The sequence below is a fragment of the Parambassis ranga genome, unplaced genomic scaffold (genome assembly GCF_900634625.1).
Source record: "Parambassis ranga unplaced genomic scaffold, fParRan2.1 scaffold_27_arrow_ctg1, whole genome shotgun sequence".
Classification (NCBI taxonomy): Eukaryota; Metazoa; Chordata; class Actinopteri; family Ambassidae; genus Parambassis; species Parambassis ranga.
In genome coordinates this window covers 1,810,022-1,820,020 of record NW_021144800.1, presented here as the reverse complement: position 1 = coordinate 1,820,020, position 9,999 = coordinate 1,810,022, and the positions used below count along the sequence as shown (strand labels likewise).

General features: G+C 41.8%; 1 non-coding gene across 1 annotated transcript; it reads left to right on the top strand.

Annotated features, from left to right (window-relative positions):
* The first annotated feature begins 1,274 nt into the window (after nucleotides 1-1,274).
* trnat-ugu (transfer RNA threonine (anticodon UGU)) lies at nucleotides 1,275-1,348 on the top strand. Its single transcript has one exon. It is a non-coding gene; the product is annotated as a tRNA-Thr (tRNA).
* Nucleotides 1,349-9,999: the final 8,651 nt, after the last annotated feature.

The window sequence follows — 9,999 nt, the reverse complement described above, 5'->3', positions numbered from 1 at the left end:
TCTAGTTGATGCAGAATAAGAAGCAGGAGCTCATCACACTGTGAGCTGATGTTAGTGACTCTACACTCAATAAGAGACTTATTGAACAAAAGTCCACCTCTGCCTCCTACATGGGTCCAGCTGATGTTACAAGTACACACTACACACACTGTGCTGACGTCATTTCATCACAAAGTGTCTGTGAAATGATGATGTCAGATGTGAAAAGAGGTAAGGAAATGCTCAATATCATCTTCATCAGTCAATTTTTGCACTTCTGGTTCTGTTTAGCTTGTGGGCCAAAAATAACACATTGTAAAACAGAAGCTATGGACCTTATAAAATCTGACATCCAAACAGGACTACACAGACCATCAAATGATACCATCATATGTAGCACTGAGGTCTGAATGATTTCAGCTGAGCTGTGCAGGTCCTCTAAAGCCATCATTTACCAGTAGTCCAAATTGCTATGTATTTTGGTCCCTACGGGTAACCATAGTTACGTTGTACGTAAGCATGTAATGTTTTGAGTATGCCCCTGTATGAGGATGAGTTGAGCTCTGCCAAGTTGCTACACAGAGGCTAATAAATTGTGTCGTTTCTAAGAACTATTTCCTCATTTCCCTCACCTGAAATAACGATGGAAGATATAACAAATTGTTGTTCTGTACATTCTTTTGAAATATGAGAACTGAGGTCAATAAAGCTCACATCTACAAAAACAACAGTCACAAAGACAACTGTAGACAGGCAAACTCAGAGTCTTTATTGCAGATCAAAAATGATACGAGAAGACCTGAGTCAGCAACCGGTTGCAAAAACAAGGCATAATCCCTTCCTTCTAAAGCCATCAAGCCCCTCCTTGACTGCTACTCATCTTTTAATCTTCTGCCACTGTCCATCCATGGCACCTGGCCGTGTGTGTGTGCCTACTTGTGCCGGGTTAGCCCCCTGTCTCGCCAGGGTCAGCTGTTTTACACCACTGCTACAGCTGGGCAGCCCCTCTTTTTCTTACCAGGGCCCACTTGCTGCCCTGCCACCACATAGCAGCACATTGTCACACTTTTCTCTCTTGTTTAAACAGTCTCAAAATTCAAACCTTCGTAGAAAGTCAGGTATTATAGAATTAATTTGAATTTATTAATTGACAACTGTCTACAGACAATCAGGGCTATCAAGTGTTACATGCTATGTTAAGGAAATGATACTGCAGAAATGCAGTACAATTGATTGAACATGTCCCAGCATGCTTTACCTCCATCACATTCTGAGATACAGCTGATATACCTGAAGGCGCTGTGGCTTAGTTGGTCAAAGCGCCTGTCTTGTAAACAGGAGACCCTGGGTTCAAATCCCAGCAGTGCCTTTGTGTTTTCGGGGCAGCACAGTGGTATAGCAGGGTGTCCAATAACCAGAAGGTTGGTGGTTCAATCCCAACTCCTCCCTAAAGTCAATGTTGTGTGTCTTTGGGCAAGACACTTCACCCTAGCCTGTGGTGTACCTTGCTAGTCATTGTATGACACTGCTTGGCAGCAGCCTTAAAGAAGTTCCCTGGGATTACTAACGTATCTAAAATAAAACAAAAAACATAGTTTTATATAAATTATTTAACAATTCATTCAGGAAACCAATTCATTGAACTGGTTGCATAAAAAAATGTTTTTTCGACATACACACAAATCAACATGACAGATCTCAGTGTCAGCTGTCAGTTCACATTCAATAGTACACAGAAATAAAACCTACCAAAGAACATTAAACAAATAGTTCAGTTGGTCACACCTGTTTGGCAAACACTTGACTTATTTGTGTGGGTTCTCTTGTGGACAGTTAAAACACTATTTTGTCTAAAACATTTCCACCATAATTTGCAAGAAAATGGCTTCTCATCTGTGAGTTCTCATATGGAAAGTTAAGTTACTTTTTTGACTGAAACATTTGTCACATGTTTTGCAAGAAAATGGTTTCTCACCTATGTGGGTTCTCATGTGGGCAGTTAAACTACCATTTTGAGTTAAGCATTTCCCACATGTTTTGCAAGAATGTGGTTTCTCACCTGTGTGGGTTCTCATGTGGGCAGTTAAACTACCATTTTGAGTAAAACATTTCCCACATGTTTTGCAAGAATGTGGTTTCTCACCTGTGTGGGTTCTCATGTGGGCAGTTAAACTACCATTTTGAGTAAAACATTTCCCACATGTTTTGCAAGAATGTGGTTTCTCACCTGTGTGGGTTCTCATGTGAATAGCTAAATCATGATTTCGACAAAAGCATTTGCCACATGTGCTGCAAGAAAATGGCTTCTCACCTTTTCTACCAGGTTTACATTTTACAGATTTTTTTCCTGGAGGAGAGTTGTGAGAGACAATCCTGTCACAGCTTGGTTCTAGTTCAATATAGTTCCTTTCATTAGCAACAGTCAATATAGAGGGCTCAGTCTCCTCTCTCAGTTCATACTGCTCTTCCTCATGACTGCTGGAGAGAACATGCGGTTCCTTTCTAACCTGTGGGAGTTCTGGTTCCTCCCAATCCAGGCTGCTGTTCCTGTTCTGGTTACAGAGCTGCTGGTCAGCTAGAATCAGCTCTTTCTCCTTAAAATTGTGTTGTTGAGTGAGATCTAAAGGGTTAGAAGAAACAAGAAAACATGTTTTACAGTTTGGTTCATTAAGCTTAATATAAACATGGCACAGAACTGAATAGGATCCTGCATGAGTCACTGGATTCACTGCTTGTTTGCAGTTTCACATACCTGTTCTGTGTAACTTTATCTCAGGTATCAGCAGTGGGTCCTGATGGTTGAGCTCTTCTTTGTATTGGATGACAATCGGTTCAAAATGGTCCAGACTGGATTTTTTTTCCTGGTTACAGAGCTGCTGGTCAGACAGGATCTCTTCCTCCTTACAGTCATGTTGTTGAGGGAGAACTGGAGGAACAAATGGACACAAAGCAGAGCTCTCAAGTTTTCAAGTTCAAGCTTAGAGTGAGTTTCCCAGTACCCCTTTGGTATACTGCTGCATCATCAACATTGTTATTTAATAGTAATACTAACATCTCAAATACCATTGTGGTTGATAGAAAATATCTATGATGTACTTTTTTAGGGCTGCAACGATTACTCGAGTACTCGAGTAATATTCGAAGGCAAAATGCATTAACAACTAATTTAGCATTCGACGACTCGTTAGTGACGTCATTGAGAATGATTCTCTTGTGGCGCAGCGGGATGATCAGTGTTTTGGGTTCAAGAGGTCCTGGGTTTGAAACGCAAGTGAGCAGTTTGCAGGTCAGACACATAGACACATGGTTTTGGCGCCGGGTATGGAGGAGGTCGCAGACTGAAGTAGGACTGAGTGATATGGCAAAAAATTTATCATGATCATATATTTCATTATCAGTCGATATCGATAATTAACACAATATGTAAAATCTATATTTATTTCACATTTAGAGGAGAACAGTTTGTTGAAACCAGAGTTAATTGTGGTGTTAAGCTTCTCTTTATTTGTCAAAACATGACATGACCAATTCTTCAAAAAACTAAGGTGTATATCTCTTAATAAAAATCTCCATAAAATCAATATTACAATCTATATCTTTGTACTACAAAGTAGAACCATAACCCATACAAATTTATTACACTATAAGTAAAAAATGTGCCATTCGCTCTTTTGACTTTGATGACATTCCAGCTGAGATAACAGTCTGCTACGCGTCTTTTATTGCATTCAGAGCTGCTTTTCAGCCATGTAGACGACCCAGCTAGTCAGGGGTGATACGTCTCGTGTCGAATCAATCATCTTTGATATAGAGAGAGATATATATGAGAGCAGAAAGCTCTACAATTCTAGTTTGAGCACCTTGTGATCTCGTTCCATTGTCCAATTGGACACTGACTTTCCCATAGACACAGCCTGTAAACAAGACAGAGACATGGCGGAGTATACCAATAGAAAGCCTAAAGTGTCCTCTTTTCGGAGAAAAAAAAGTTGAACAGTGATGGTACAGCTCCACATGTAGCACTCGAGAGCCCAGCATGCAATGCACATGTGCAGCGTCACACAACGTGTACACATTTATTGAGCATTATCGAACTTGTGTCATCTTGTTATATAAAAAGTTATATTGCGATAATTATCATTATCGTTTTTATCGCCCAGCCCTAGACTGAAGCAATGCCGCTGCAGCTGTTTCTATGGGAAAACTATGACATTTACGTGTGATCCGAGTACTTGAATAATTGCTAAAATAATCGGCGAGTATCCGAGTACCAAAATACTGGTTTGTTTCAGCCCTAACCTTTGATTACATTATGCCATCCCCAACCCAAAAATGTGTTCCGGTCCACTGGGCATTACCCGGTATGCCAGATGGCCAGTCCATACCTGCTCTCAAAAGCCCTGACTAATGTGTTGATGGAAAGATCTAAACCCTGGAACAACCAAATGACCTGAACCAACATTAAAGTTCTAATAAACAGAAATAATAATAAACATCCAGGTTCTGACAAAGAAAAAAAACATTTTAGAGACGTTTTACCTTGAGGAGCGTTGTGAGAGAGAACCATGTCATGGTTTGGTTCTGGTCCATCATAAGCAGCAGTTACTATAGAGGGATCAGTCTCCTCTTTCAGTACATGCTGCTCTCCTTCATGACTGGTGCAGACTTCCTGCTGTTCCTCTTTAACCTGTGGAGGTTCTGGTTCCTCCTGGTCCAGAATGGAGTTCTTCTTCTGGTTACAGAGCTGCTGGTCAGCCAGAACATCCTCCACTTGTAAACTGTGTTGTTGAGGGAGATCTGCAGGTCAGAGGGTCAGAAGGTTCACAGCACACAGAGAGATGTATTTTCTATATAGAGAGAATTCTAACATAGAAATACCATCAGCTTTTCAGTAATATCATGTCAACAGACATTCAGCAAGTCTAACTTAGGGTGCAGTAACAAAACATTAGGTTTCCCTGTGTGGGACATTCACACACTACTAACTTCTGTTGTTACATCATATTCCACACTTACCAGTGTTTCCCTGCCATTATATAGGGAGCAGCTGTTTTCTATACAGCAGCAGATCATAGCAGAAGTCATTAAGGTCACCTTTCCTATAGAACAGGTCTTTGTTCTTTTTATTAAACACAATAAATAGCTGCCCCATGCACACACACACACAGGCATGTTTTTTTGTACAAACCAGGAAGTAAACGTCAGGAACGTTTCTTCCTTAAAATTAAATTTTTCATTATTTCAGGAGTAACAGTGAACGTAGTGATGTCGGCCAGCATGTGACAGCAACGGCCTCTGTTGTGTGGAAATTAATATACAGTGAAGCCAAAAGTTAAAGAAAGAAACATGATCACATTTGAACCACTGGAGGTTTGATAACGGATCATTAGACAATTAGCACCTGCTAGCTGTGATCAGGTAGTTTATATGTGCTGTAATTGAGCGAGTCTTGATTCCTGACCCCCAGGAACAAATCATGGACTTTGTTTAAATAATACTGCTGTCTGTGTCTGTCATTGGCAGACAGGAGGGTGTTAAGCTGTCACATCTGAACCTGGCTGTGGTCTGTGGAGGTGTGCACCACGGCACTGGTGGAATTCAGCTACCAGCCAACATGTAATGATCATATCAGTGCTGCACTGTTTACTTTTTAAACATGCAGGTTAAACCACAACTCAGCAGTGAACTACACAAACCATGACGATGATGACAACAACATATAATGATGTCCGCGCATTCTAAGCAGCTGTTGTCTGTATGGATTGTTTAGTGCTGCAGTATTTTGATCAGGCAGATGCGCGGACACCAAAAACCTCTGTTGACGCCGCTAAACTTTTGGTTGTGAACAAAAACTCATATTGTTGTTGTTCAGGTCACGTTTGAACGGATGAACCGCAATAAATGAAAACGTTTATCAACTCGGGCTACATCGATGATGCTCAGCTCAACGACTGATGACGTACACAGTGGTAATGAGCGAGCGTCTTCACCCAGCTCAGCTCCAAGTCATGAAGTCAGTGTCCTCCTGTCAGAAACACTATGTGCTGAATGTCACTCTTTTCACACAGAGCCGTTGTTGTTCCGTGACATTGTCATGTTTACATACCTGTTCTGTGTAGCTTGATCTCAGGCTTCAGGAGCAGATCCAGCAGTTTGCGCTGACGGTCCAGCTCTCCCTCGTACTGGACGATAGTTTGTTCAAACACTCCCAATATTTCAGCAGCAGCAGCAGTTAGCCGCTCGCTGATAAAAGCTCTCAGAGACTCCGCAGCAGCCATTCAGATGATGAAACACTCACAGTAGTTACACTTCTGTTCAGCTTCTGCTGTCGCTGTGCTCGTCTTTGTTTTCCTCTTCCTCCTTCCTGCTCTTCTTCTTCTTCTTCAGTTTAATGGCGGTTGGCAGCCAACTTACAAGGCGCATTACCGCCACCTACCGGACTGGAGTGTGGACAGGCGTCCTGCTTTGTCCTGTCCTGTCTTTTCTTTCAATACAAAAACCTGTTATATATTAGAAATGTAAATTATATTCTACTTCCCTCCAGGGATCAACAAGCAGCAGAACAAACAATAAGACAATGCAGAGTGTGCTACTAGAGAAGCATAAAAAGTAGAAACAGAAATAACAAATGATCTAGAATTAAAAATAGAATGAAAGATAATGACACAGGAATAAGAATAACCATAAGGTGTTCAGCTGAGATATGTGTAGTGGTGTATTTACATCCTACATCATGAATGAATCAATGAAACAAAAAACGTTCTAAAAGTAGGGATTGTTGCAGTTTGGCCTGGCAGCCAGCAGGAGGACAGCCAGGACCAGAGTGGTGGCCCTGCGCTCCACTTTCTGAGTGTCTGAGCTCTCTGTTACCCTGTTCCTCAAAACATGAAGAATGTTGACAGTGCAGAAGAACATAATACAAAGGGGGAGGAAGAAGCTGAATGTTGAACACAGAACACTAAACAGCACATCATGACTTCTACTTGGATAAACACTACTACATTCAGTAACATTATTCTCAGGATCACTCACGGCTTTAAGAGAACTAAATCAAATGTCAAACTGAAGTGAACATGCTCCTCAGCAGCTGAACGTCTCCCTGTGTTCTTTCTACAAACATCATGGTGACATCATATCTGTAAACCACTGGATCCTTCTGGATACATGTTCAGTGGAAGGTACAGTCTACATATCCTGGGAGGAGTCCAGAGCTGCAGCTGCAGGTGGTGTCAGTATCCAGCTCTTCTCACTAACATGGTCTGCAGTGAAAGGTGGTGCTGGTTGTTGAAATGTCCATGTAACATGTACTGGAGCTCTGTCTGGGCTCTTAATGGTTAATGATGTAGTCCCACCCAGAGACGTTTTTCTTTTAGCAGCATTATTTTGAAGTAAAATATGACTTTACAGTGTTATGACCATTAACATGTAACTGGTTGCACCGCTGCATCACCTCCTGTGGAAACTAGAGTACTCTTGTGTTACCAACAATGAAAGCTGTCTGCTTTGCTTGCTAAGTCTGCATGAACTCCTCCTGATGGTCCTTCTGAAGTGTTCGTGGTGTATTGAAATATTCTCATTGTGCAGTTACAACATCACTGAAGTGAATTGTTGATCTTTGTTGTTAACAGCAACATGGGAATCTGAAGCAGTCTGTTTTTATATCTGATGTCTTGATGTGTGGCTCACCTGAACATCTGATAAGAGACTAAAACTATCAGGAGGACGCTGCCAAACCACCACAGACAGTCAGTCCTGCAGCAAGTGTTTGTCCTCACAAGTGTGTGAACTGCAGGAGAAGCACGCTCGTGATAAGCACTGCAAAACATGCCCCATGTGCATGAGCCTCTGACTTCTGTGACCGGGCCAGTGGTTTGCACTTTTGTCCACTAGGTGGAGCCACATGCTCAGACTGTCCAGGCTGAATGAAGAGGACAAAAAGAGCAGCTTGAAGAGCGGCTGCTCTGCCTGACAGCTGCTGTATGAATGAAGCTCCACTGATTGACTGATTACTTCTTAGCTCCAGTCTTGTTGAGTGTAGATTCACCAGCATCACCTCATGAGCTTCTTTGTTCTTGCTTTGAATAGTTAGTGTGACTCATCATTATTAACAGCTGGTTCTAATGCTGCATGTGAGCTGAGCAGGGTTTGCTCTGATGTTTGCTTACAACCTTATTGAACAATAGAAAGAATCCCTTGGTGAGTTCACATCAGTTCTTTTCAGTGATTGTTATAGTACATAGTTTTGAGAACATGTGTTCTGCAAACATATTATAAAAAAAGAGATAAAAGCAGTGCTGTGCCATATAGGCTACCAGTGTTCCAACCAGTGTGCTGCAGCTCACTGCGCTGGTACAGATCATCAGGTGTGCCATGGGAATTAACCAGTTTGACTTAATTGGTCTGAATATTATTATTCATGTACTGTAAATAATGTGTTTGTGCCAGTACCATGTAATGACAGGCAGAACAATTGATTAGAGCTAGAGTTAGATAAGTTAAGTTATTGCCTAGTCTGGCAGTGTGTCGGTACCTGGACTCAGTGCAGGCACAGTGTGTGTTTCTGTGTGTTCAGGCTCATGCATGCGTATTGGGGAGAACTGTACAGAGAGCAGAGTGTAGACCCAGAGAGCGTAGAGCCAGGGGAATGTGCTGTGGGATGTTTATACTCAATACGTGTTGGGAAACAACATCAAACAGTGTCATCAACATGCATTATCACAATAGGTGGATAGAATAAAAATCTCTATCATACGCCAAATTGTTATCATTTCTGCCGTATGTTGTTTCTATCATGCATTACTACAGTCCAGTTCACTGAGAACAGAGAAAGCAGCACTGACAGTGTCCTGACATCAGTGTGTATCCCTTGTACATGTGTGCACTGCCTATTGTAAAGTAATACTAAATAAATAATAATATATTAAAGTATGTCGGACATCAAAGTTGTGACATCATCATGTCACATGTTGGCCTTTGCAGCAGCACTGGCTTTCCTAATTTGCTATCAGCTGATTGAGTCATATGGTCTGTATGGGCTGCCTGTTTGACATGTGTTCACACAAGCTACATGTCAGGAGATCCAGAGAGATTTTCACTGAGGTGACCATCAGACAGAATGCTGCACACAGAGCCATTCAGTCAACCTGAAACAGCTGTTTCTCATCGTGCTCCCACAACATCTTCACAATGTTTTTGTCAAGGTTTGTGGTGAGGGAGGACACAGTTGCAGAGAGCAGAGCAGTTTAAAGTCAAAAGGCAGTCTTTATTTTGTGCCAGGAGGGCAAAACAGGTCCAAAACTAAAATTCACACTAATTGTGGAAAAAAAACGACATGGCATGGCAAAACAAGAATAAACTAGATCCTGAGGCAAGACTAGGTCAAAAACCAGGAAAAAGGCTAACAAGGTCAAAACACATGGCATAACCTGGAGACGAGACTGTGGCTAAGTGTCCAGACATCTGTGAATGACGAGAAAGAAACCCCAGGAGTGCCGACGAGACAAACTGGCAGAGAGTGCAGGGAAGACAAAGACTATATACAAAGGGACCAGGGAAGACAACGAGACACAGGTGACACACATGAGGGCAGGGCAGGTAATCAACGAGGAGGGAAAACACAGGAAGCAAAACTCAAGACAATGCACAGGGAGGACAGGACTACCAAAGTAAAACAGGAAACACAAGACAAGACTAGACAACTAAACACAAACCCAAGGAAACAAAACACCAGAACTACAGGAAAATAACAATAACTAAACACAGATTAAACTAAAAACCCAAAACAAGGAAAACAAAACCATAAATAAACACCAGGTCGTGACAGTTTTGGGTCATTAGACACACATATACACGCTAATAGCATCATAATGAAAAGTACCTTCAGTGTGTCAGAGCTGTGTAATAGTGTGTGTTAGACTGTAGCAGACACATGTTGAATCATGTCTGCCCTCAGGAGCATGAAGGTTGGTGGCTGGTGACGCCTGGCTCCCAGCTGCCAGTTTTTAATCTGAGCCAACAGTC